The sequence below is a fragment of the Homalodisca vitripennis genome, chromosome 3, assembly GCF_021130785.1.
Source record: "Homalodisca vitripennis isolate AUS2020 chromosome 3, UT_GWSS_2.1, whole genome shotgun sequence".
NCBI classification, from domain to species: domain Eukaryota; kingdom Metazoa; phylum Arthropoda; class Insecta; order Hemiptera; family Cicadellidae; genus Homalodisca; species Homalodisca vitripennis.
Genome location: NC_060209.1, coordinates 177,098,761 through 177,110,127, shown reverse-complemented (window position 1 = coordinate 177,110,127; position 11,367 = coordinate 177,098,761). Strand labels below are relative to the sequence as shown.

The 11,367-nt window shown below is 33.8% G+C and overlaps 1 protein-coding gene across 2 annotated transcripts in view; it reads left to right on the top strand.

Annotated features, from left to right (window-relative positions):
• Window positions 1-11,367, top strand: part of LOC124357810 (eye-specific diacylglycerol kinase) — a 613,754-nt gene continuing 602,387 nt past the window's right edge. Inside the window, exon 1 of one of the 2 annotated variants that reach the window (XR_006921984.1) lies at window positions 1-74. The gene's annotated coding sequence lies outside the window, so the exon portion shown is untranslated. Of the gene's footprint in view, window positions 107-11,367 lie in introns of both variants that reach the window. The other variant, XR_006921983.1, reaches the window with a different exon arrangement.

Here is an 11,367-nt window from a genome sequence, read left to right as displayed (position 1 = left end):
TCAGTTGGTCGCCGACCGCGTTCGTGCTCTGACGCTGCGTTGTGTCTGTGTGATTCTGCCTGGATACGCGTCAAGTCTGTGTACACTTCTATTGGCCAACTCTAACGTAAAATACATTAATTAATATCTTATCAGTGCCATTGATAGTATAGGTTTATAATTGCGTCAGTATATTTAAAATTAGAGTATGTCATAGGCATTACTAATCTCTGTGCATAACGGGTCATAACGTAACTTACAATGTTAGAACTATTTACATAAATAAAACATAATTATAATTTCCTCTTTTGAAATTCGAGTTAAAAAGTCAGTGTCAATTTCCTCCTCTAATAATTTAAAGCAAAGCATATTTTTTATAAATTTACTCATTTAGTAAATTTAAAAATTACTGTTTGATCTTAATACAAAGTACCTATATATTTTGAATTGGTGAAGTTGTCACATATATTTGAATTAAACTAACAAATAATGTTAGGTATTATAGCTTTTCTCATTAATATGCGTAAATACATCGCATTTATACATACGCAGTTTATAATACGCCCAGGAAAACTATCTTCCCTAAAATAGTTCTCACATATTGAAATTTACGCAAAAAGAGTGGTAACTTTCCCTTACCAATTTGTTTAAATTTAAAGATCCGTAATTTATAATCATGCTCAAACGATAGTATTCGTGCAGAAATTAATTTATAAATCAGTATAAAACGATATATACTGTTTCATTTTAGAGAGTCTTAAAAATAGTGTTTGTCGCTGTCTTTGTGATAACGTTAATAAGTCACAAGATGGGATATTAATTGAAAATATTTCGATTACCAACGTTTCAAATTTAATAGGAGAACATAATATAATGTAGCTTACTACATGGGCAGAAATGAATATTTGTAAGCGCTATGTCCGTTAGAACTTTAAATTTTGATAAGTAATCAACAAGGAATTCCATACAGTATTTGCAGATAGTATCGTTACCAATTTGGTAACATTTAGCCCATATTTAAGCTATTAGGATATGACGTAATATTATTTTCAAAAAGAATTTATAGGTTTATTGATTTAAGAGGAATCTCAGTGGATACACGTACCTCCACCCACTTGTCGATGTGGCGTTTTGACATTTTCTTAAGCCAAACCCTCTATTCTATACTTCAGTTATAGTTGCCTGATTGTGTAGGTCCATTAAATCATTTAGTTTCCTACCGATACAAGTTTGAAACCTAATTAAGTCCTGATTCTTTGGATCAAAATTTGTATGTGGAATCCTTCATTACAGAGTAAATTTTATTGGTCATTTGCATTTAGCCTACTATCATATTAATTTTACGTTGATGACTTGATATAGTGGTCTTTTATCATTATCACCCTTGGAACAGTAAGAACATGTGACACTTATAGTCTGATCACTACTAATGTACCATTTTCAATGTATATCTCACTCAAATAAAATGATTATCTATTAAAAAGTACACTTTTTATAAAGCATCTTTATAGATCTCCGAAGTGTGATACAAAATACAGTAAAATGTAATATGCAAAATACTACAAAATATAAGCTTTATAACGTATTTTTATGTGATCTTGTAAGAACAAATATTTAGTGTAGCATATAATATGATCTGATGAATAATGATTGAGGCAAGGAATGCAGTCTTACTACTATAATATGATGAATCCTATGAAATAGGATGTGGCGTTACTAGCTCGGGATGTTGGCCCATAATGAGCTTAATACTTTTGTATAATTCATGTAGTTTGTAATCAGCTTTAGAGTGTTCTAAACAGTATTTTCACGTTCTCTACAGCAAGCATCTATGCAATGTAAGAAATGTTTCTGAAAGATTTTTAAAATTAATTTTGGCCAGAGAAGGACTTCAAAATTTAAAAGAAACGGGAAATTTTTTATATTTGTGTTTGTTAGCCATGGGCGATTAGTAATACTGAGTAATGTATCCGAGTCCGAGTAATGTCAACGACACCTTGCTATTTAGTTATCATGAATGACTAGGGTAGTGCGTAACCTGTTTTTGAAACCAACTCCTTGTATAAGAAAAATAGCAGTATAAAGGCGGTCCAGTACGAACAAAATTAAAAAAAATTGGATTGGTTATTTTGAAAAACTGAGTTGGATTCAATAGAGAAAAAGAAACCTCCAGGACGGGTTAGAACCAATGTCCAAGCTTTTGAGATACTATCGTACGGATTCCATGTCTGCCGCTCATTTTTTGTAGTGTTGCATAATCTAAACGTTCAAAGAATATTAGTGCAAGACTTACATTGTCATCCATTCAAGTTGTAAATCGTTCAGAAACTAGAACCCTAAATGAATAATGCCGTACGCTAATAGATACAGGACGTGTAATTTCGGTTGACATTGAATGGCTCCTAGATCCTCTGATTGTCCGGTCACATTGTAAGGAGTTAACCTTTAATGGGAGAATTGAGAGTCAAAATTCGAGAAAGAATTTCCAACATTCCAGTTAAGATGTTACTTACAACCAATCATGGACTGCATGAACGTTTGCTTGAAAATGAAGCTCACCTGCAAGTTCTCATGTTCTGAATATATATTTTCTGTACGTATACAATAATGTTTTTTAAGATTACATATACCAACTGTTTTGAGTGAAAATATTATATTTAAACTGTAATATTTACAATTTCATTAGTTTTCCTCAAGAACAATATTTGTTATTCGAAATATTTCTACATTAAAATTCAACGCAAATGCCGTACACCTCTTTAATGTTCATGACTATAAATATTTAATTGTTTGCTCCGCTCGATTAATATTAGGAGCGATAGCGTGTATTAGTTTTAATTCACTTGCTGTACCACAAAGCTATATATTCTACTGTTCTTTGAAAGGGCCACTAAAAGGGGTCGTTCTGCGATGCTCTTGCCCTTTGAACCTGTTAACATTGTTAACTATATCGATAATCCTAGATTGACCTTGACCTTTGACCGGTCGAACTACAATTGGTCCTCAATTTGTGTCCGAATCCCACTTCACCTTTCAGTCCTCATTGTTGTTTTATCCTATTAGTTTGATTGCTAGTCAATTCTCGGAAATCAGTGTAATAGTACTGTTTTTATTTTACCTTTCTTTTACTTCTAAAAGTGGACTTGGAATTTAATGAGCACATTATTTCTACATTCCTATGTATTTAATTGGATTCGTTTTTAGGATAGTTGTTTTCTCAGGAGATAGTTCAACATATTGAGCCAGTAAGAAAATTTAAGTTACCCCACTTGTTAAATTTCCAAAGTGTATTACGTGTAAAAAAGGTGTGTTTGATTTTAACCAGAGTAAAATTTCCTGAAAGAAAAATAAACTAAGATTGATATTTTCGGTATTACGATATATTGGATAGCATATTCATTTGAAGTATTTTACAACTTATTTATAATAATTATATTTTATATGTAAAAATGACATATGAGAATATTTCAATAATGACATTTTTATCAGCGTTCTAAATTTCTCTCCAATAATCTTACATAATATCTCTGAACTGAATCTTCGTAAAAAATTCTCATTTTGTCATATTCCGATAAAGCTGTATTAAAATAAATATCTTTATTAGTCACAATTTTACATAGCATATTACATAAACATTGTATATTCTTCATATAGACTCAAAAGTTAATCACATTTTATATTGGAGGTGGTAGTTCTATTCGCAGACTAGATATGTAGCGTGGCACTAACGTTATCAGTGTCAGTACAATAATTAGTGCTCGGCACGTGCCATTACGTGGCAGGAACTAGTTTGTTATTAATGAACAGCGGACCTTCAGCCGTGAATATAGATGAAACTCTTGATGCTTGGACGTGAAAGTTTTACATTTTATATTCTAGGTGGTAGTTCTATTCGCAGACTAGATATGTAACGGGGCACTAACGTTAGCAGTGTCAGTACAATAATTAGTGCTCGGCACGTGCCATTACGTGGCAGAAACTAGTTTGTTATTAATGAACAGCGGACCTTCAGTCGTGAATATAAATGAAACTTCCAATGCTTGGACGTGAAAGTTTCACATTTTATACTGGAGGTGGTAGTTCTATTCGCAGACTAGATATGTAACGTGGCACTAACGTTAGAAGTGTCAGTACAATAATTAGTGCTTCGCACGTGCCATTACGTGGCAGAAACTAGTTTGTTATTTATGAAGAGTTAACATGAAAATTCTTATGCTTACTGGATTCTTAAACGATAAAGTTTTATTCTAGGAATGGTGCAGCACATATTTCGTTTTTCTTTCGTACAGACGGGTCCTCACGTCTGCACGACCACCAAGAAACATTGCTTTAATAATTCTTTATGTTTTTCTTTTAAAACATGCTTAGAGTTTGGTATAAGTGGGAAATGTTCCAATGCTCCACTACTTTAGAATATTTTACCTGCTTTGAGAGCACAAGTTTGTAACATGCACCTTTGTACATATTAAATATCTCTACATATTAGTTTTTACGGGGCTCTTGCTGCCTACTAATGATGACAAACTAAAATATCCCTCCCAATAATGCTTATCACGTAGCCTAATCTATCAAACTTCTAGAGGATAAGATCACTAATGCCTCAGCATATTATGAATTCACTTAATCACTACTTCCTTTGAAAAGCTTACGTTTCGGGAACAGATAAAGGAATCTAACCGCCTCAACATTTTTAAATCACCTTAGGAAAAATATAAATATTTATCGTACGAACTACGTTTATTGGATCCGTCTGTTAGCTCTCCAAATTGGTCTCTATTTTAATCGAAATTGTAGAAATTCTAGTTTCAGACTACTCTAAACAGTATCTTTAAAAACCACGTTTGAAAGCCTACTTTAAAGCCAATATCTTTTAGCCTACATTCTGCACTTCATTGATAATCGAATATGCTTGTGAACGTGTCACTCTTTAACCTTGAAACATCCTGATTAAAATTTGTGTTCCGCGTGGATTTTTAGAAGACAATATTTAGTCGAATGAATGTGACTGTAGATAAATAATTGGACATCAATACATAACTTATCGTCTTGTGTGGGTCCGTAGCCATATTTTATCCTTCAGAAGCATTCTTTGGTTAATCCATCCAAACGGATAAAAATGTAATTATTTGTATTCTTCTTTTGAATTCTTTTTTTACCTCCTGTTAGTTCACTATACATGCTTTTCTATTTATCAAAGGCCAAACGATAGTGTAGTGCAAGGTTTCTACTTTTTTACATTAAATTTCATTGATGTTCAGATTGTTTTGTAGCTTTCCAAGTACTTTTTATAAACAGGTTTTTCTTAAGAATAAGTGCCGATTAATAATTCTTGTATGTAGTATAATCAATATTTAAGTTTTTTGTGTATTATACTCTCTAATCAATAACTACTTCGTTCTCATCATGAATTTATATTAATACTACAATGCACTACCAGCGCAGCGTCTGTACTTCATGGACTGCCTGTATACTTGTTATAGTAATCTATTTGATGGTTTTGAAAAAATTCTTAATGTTTCACTCAAGTAGAATATCCGACAAGAATAGTGTCGGTAGGTGAGTTGTGTTCTGTGAACGGCTTATCTCTTTGATAAACGTTATCAGCACTTCACGCTCCGATTGGTTCTGTCTTTCGTATACTGCAGCGCCGAACGTTTCTATTTGCTAGTGGCCACTTCCTACTCGCCACTGACCACTAAACAGTTACAGCTGTTTAGTTTGTTTGTGAGAATGAGTGGCGCCAGAATAACAATGTTCTAGGGTTAAGTTTATGTTTGTAAATTCCTCTTCGTGGTTTATCGCCGACTCTTGTAATATTCACGCTGTTCCCGTTGGCCACATCGCGCCTATTACAGTCCCAAAAGAAACACAAGAGTCGACGACACAAAGCGCCTTTTGTTTATGTGCAAGTCGATAACCCCTCCCCTTCTCACCCTTCCCTACGACTGACTGTGGTTCCTCCCCCACAAGTCTCTGGGATTCAGTTATCTATTACAATCTGGTCCTCCCTGTCCGCCGCCACCATTAGTTACTGTCATGTCAGGTCGACTGTAATTCCATCTTAAAGCCCGATGTCATGTTCTCAGTAACCTGCTCGCTGACAAATCAAACATGTAGACCTACCTGACGCAACGCTCTGAGGGAAGTGCTTTGTTGTGTAAATGGTATGAATGGCAAGTGGATAGCGGAGTGAATGATCCTAACGTTACATCTGAGGCAAGGAGTTCTAATTTTCCTAGTATTAATTTTCACCGCTATACACGGCTGTAATATTGGTAAACTGGCAATCCATTGGCAGATAATCTGCCATAATCACACAGGTAAAGTTGCTTTAAACCCACAACCGATGCAGTGTTTTGTGTTTTTTCATCCAAACCTGACACTAGATACACTAAGATTTGTTTCGTTACTTTTTATTTCTTTAGCACTATTGTGAGTTATAATTTTATTTATTTGTGAACATCCAATGGAAATTATTATTTTACTTACACGTTTTAATAGATTGAATAATGTTCGTAAATACTTAATTTGCAAGTGGGAGCATTCGCTCCAATAAATATAATGTAACTTTGACATGTAGTTTATAACTTTGTGTTAGTAGCAATAATGCACAATGCGAACAATTATTCGAACTATACAAGGAGGAATACGGATGCGCCTACAATGTCTTGTGGCAACTGAGACAACCTCCCTGGCGGCATCTCAAGCAACTACGTCCCCGAAATTAGTTATGGTCGTTAATCATGTACTTGATACGCTACTCACCTACCTACTGCTGTAAGACGTATGTAGAGGAAATATTTATTTTGTAATGAGCGAATAAGATCAAAAAGTCATTCCAGCTTTAAACTATTGCTTTAGTTCTTATTAAAAGTACGTAATTATCTTGATTAAAAGTACAATATATAATTGAGTTGGCCTGTCAGTTATTATTTGAAACCAAATGAATTTCGTTTGGTTAAACGAACCATACCCTGGTTAAATAGATACTTATGATAAAACAGTACAAAATTAACCTAAAAGAAAAAGTTGACATGTTTGTTTGCTTAAGCTTTGACACCAGTTTGTTTTGCCGCTAAGCCTCGTAGGTGTTTTAAATACAGCAGCTGCACAGCATCATATTCATCTTGCTGTTCCAACCATTAAATGCCAGTCTCAAAGTACTGGAAGGCTTCATTGGTTGAACCTTTTTCAACCAAGACATTGTCATCATCTTCTTCATCAATGTCATCTTTAGGGTCTTGTACCTATGCCTTTGCTGGTTTTAATATCACCAGAAGAACTAATCCGTGAGAGGCGCTGCGTGTTCAGTCGCATGGTAATGTAGATGATATATATATATCTTATAAATCATACTGCCGATCTGCTGATAATCATGCGATTTTTATCTTTACAATATCTTTATCAATGAATATGAACTTTTCAATGAGTTTTCAACAATATAACACATGCCAACGGTGCGAAGGAACAAGTGGTAGGCACGCACAATACACAGCGCCATCTAGGATTCGACGACAGTAATAGCCTTCGTAATCATAATACACGACTTCAGATGGATAGGGCTAACCAATCGTAAAATTTCGGCGGGATTTGGCTTTCGGTTAACCGGCGTTTCGGATGACCAACTTTCGGATAATTGACGCTCTACTGTATATTTTAGTTTTATAAAAAGTAACAATCTATTTATAGTTGAGAAAATTTAAAAAATATATAACATTCATAAACACCAATTCTAATAAAACTTATACTTATATATATATATATATATATATATATATATATATATATATATATATATACAATAAATACCGATGTTTTTTTAGTTTTATTTATTTTATTATAAATTTATGACATAATTTGCTAATTAAAAAAAGTCAGTGAAAACACATTGGTTAGTAGAGTGAAACGCCGCCTACCGCATCAGAATGCGACGATCCAGTCAGAAATGGCAGCGCATAATGTACTTCACAATGTGTACCTAAAACAACCCGCCATTTCTGATTGGATAAACCTTTTGAGATGCGGTTTGCGGAATTCAACTCTACTAAGTGAGCTCTTTCAAATGAGGTATCACTCGACCCATGCTTCAATTTAAGATTTCCATGTTTTCCTCTGTGGGCCGTCCCCCCATGGTTGGCATGTCATGTTAATAGCAAGGGAAAATAGTTTACATAGCCATACGACACTGTGCAAAGTTTATAGATGTTATCTCCTATGGTTTTTAAAATATTAAGCCGTACCCATACTTTTCAAACACCCTGTATATATATATATATATATATATATATATATATATATATATATATATATACGATTAGTTTTGGATAGTGTACAAAATGTTTACAAAGTTAACACGAAACTTTATTTTAGAGAAATGCAATAATAATTTTTTTTTTTAATAGGTAACTATACTTTTCTAAATTTAATTAAGATAAGCTGGAATAATTTTCGTTTATGTTGTTTAATGTTAAATTATCCATACACAAATGTGTTTTCAAGTAGGATTTTTGGATCGTGTCTGAGTTTTTTAAGGTGCTAGTAATAAATATTATTACGTAGTCTTAAATCTGAGTGTTTTTAAAAAGGTTTTAGTTCTTTACGTAATGCAAAGTGTAAGTGGTGGTGGTAGTAAAGAATCAGATCAGATGGGTTGGTTAAATAAGAGGTTAAAGAGAGCAGTGGACTGCATTTCGACGTATATTTTCGTCCATTAATAACGGACTGTTAATACTGTTTCCTTATCGGTATTAGGGGTTTGTAATATTTGCTTTTTTGAGACGACAAAAATAAGGGGTTTACCTGCAAAATAATGAGAATTTAAGTTGTGGAACGAACAACTGAAACAAGGCAATTCAACCTTAATGTTACTCATTCCTTATCTCAAAAGGTTTCATTTACATTGCTAATAACGCTAAGTATAGCTTCCACTTATTGTTAGGCATGCATCATAGTGATAGTTGCTATACACGTTTACTACACTGGGTTTGTGATGTGGTAGAAGCTCGTTACATTGTTAATAACGCTAAGTATAGCTTCCACTTATTGTTAGGCAGTCATCATAGTGATAGTTGCTATAACACGTTTACTACACTGGGTTTGTGATGTGGTAGAAGCTCGTTACATTGCTAATAACGCTAAGTATAGCTTCCACTTATTGTTAGGCATGCATCATAGTGATAGTTGCTATACACGTTTACTACACTGGGTTTGTGATGTGGTAGAAGCTCGTTACATTGTTAATAACGCTAAGTATAGCTTCCACTTATTGTTAGGCATGCATCATAGTGATAGTTGCTATACACGTTTACTACACTGGGTTTGTGATGTGGTAGAAGCTCGTTACATTGTTAATAACGCTAAGTATAGCTTCCACTTATTGTTAGGCATGCATCATAGTGATAGTTGCTATACACGTTTACTACACTGGGTTTGTGATGTGGTAGAAGCTCGTTACATTGTTAATAACGCTAAGTATAGCTTCCACTTATTGTTAGGCATGCATCATAGTGATAGTTGCTATACACGTTTACTACACTGGGTTTGTGATGTGGTAGAAGCTCGTTACATTGTTAATAACGCTAAGTATAGCTTCCACTTATTGTTAGGCATGCATCATAGTGATAGTTGCTATACACGTTTACTACACTGGGTTTGTGATGTGGTAGAAGCTCGTTACATTGTTAATAACGCTAAGTATAGCTTCCACTTATTGTTAGGCATGCATCATAGTGATAGTTGCTATACACGTTTACTACACTGGGTTTGTGATGTGGTAGAAGCTCGTTACATTGTTAATAACGCTAAGTATAGCTTCCACTTATTGTTAGGCATGCATCATAGTGATAGTTGCTATACACGTTTACTACACTGGGTTTGTGATGTGGTAGAAGCTCGTTACATTGTTAATAACGCTAAGTATAGCTTCCACTTATTGTTAGGCATGCATCATAGTGATAGTTGCTATACACGTTTACTACACTGGGTTTGTGATGTGGTAGAAGCTCGTTACATTGTTAATAACGCTAAGTATAGCTTCCACTTATTGTTAGGCATGCATCATAGTGATAGTTGCTATACACGTTTACTACACTGGGTTTGTGATGTGGTAGAAGCTCGTTACATTGTTAATAACGCTAAGTATAGCTTCCACTTATTGTTAGGCATGCATCATAGTGATAGTTGCTATACACGTTTACTACACTGGGTTTGTGATGTGGTAGAAGCTCGTTACATTGTTAATAACGCTAAGTATAGCTTCCACTTATTGTTAGGCATGCATCATAGTGATAGTTGCTATACACGTTTACTACACTGGGTTTTGTGATGTGGTAGAAGCTCGTTACATTGTTAATAACGATAATGTTATAGCTTCCACTTATTGTTATTAGGCATGCATCATAGTGATTGTTGCTATACACGGTTTACTACTCTGGGTTTGTGATGTGGTAGAAGTAAGAAGCTCGTTACATTGTTAATAACGCTAGTATAGCTTCCACTTATTGTTAGGCATGCTTCATAGGTGATAGTTGCTGTACACGTTTATCTACACTGGGTTTGTGATGTGGTAGAGCTTCGTTAGTTTTTTTTATTTACTTTATGTATTTTAACATTATCGCCACATTTTCATATGGTGCTCCTTTGAATGCAAAGGAAAGAAACGGGACCGAAGTAATGTCAAATATTTTTTTATTGTTGTTTTGTTCTTTTGTTGTAAGGAAAAATTGAAATTATTTTACGCCAATGCATTTCTTGTACAAGTTTTGCATGATTAATAGCTAAATGTTGTTGCAAATGTTTCAAAAGGATTAAAATTGGTTCCAAGAATTTTCCCTTTGTTTAGTAAAAACTGAGTTGCTCGTAAATTAACATCCAGGTTTTCTTGTTCACATCTGCGGTCTAAATATTTTGCTTGAACATTCCTTGAAATATTTCGGCCTAGGATCTGGCGGGTAAAATACATTTCGCGGAATTATTTCAATAATATAATTCTGTAAGCAAAGTTTCGACCGCGGTTTGAAACGTGAAAACTATGTTAGCTAACTGAAACTATTGCAACTATTTAAGTTGCTTACTTGTAAACATTCAAAGGGGTTGCTCTCTAAGAATTTTTTAAATAATTCATGGTAATAAAAAAGGAAAAATGTTATATTTAATAGTGTGAAATTTATATAACTTAATAAACTAATAGTTTCATGTAGTTTATAGCGGCAGTTGAATCATTATTGAAACATTTAAGTGTATAGTTAAACACAAAAATTACATGGTAAATTGATGAATATTTGGAATCACAGTATTTTACCGCACTAAAATTCTATTTTTATGCCTAGTCACTATATTCAATGATCCAAAAATGTGACTTTTCCAATGTTCCGTCTATAAAAAGCGCAT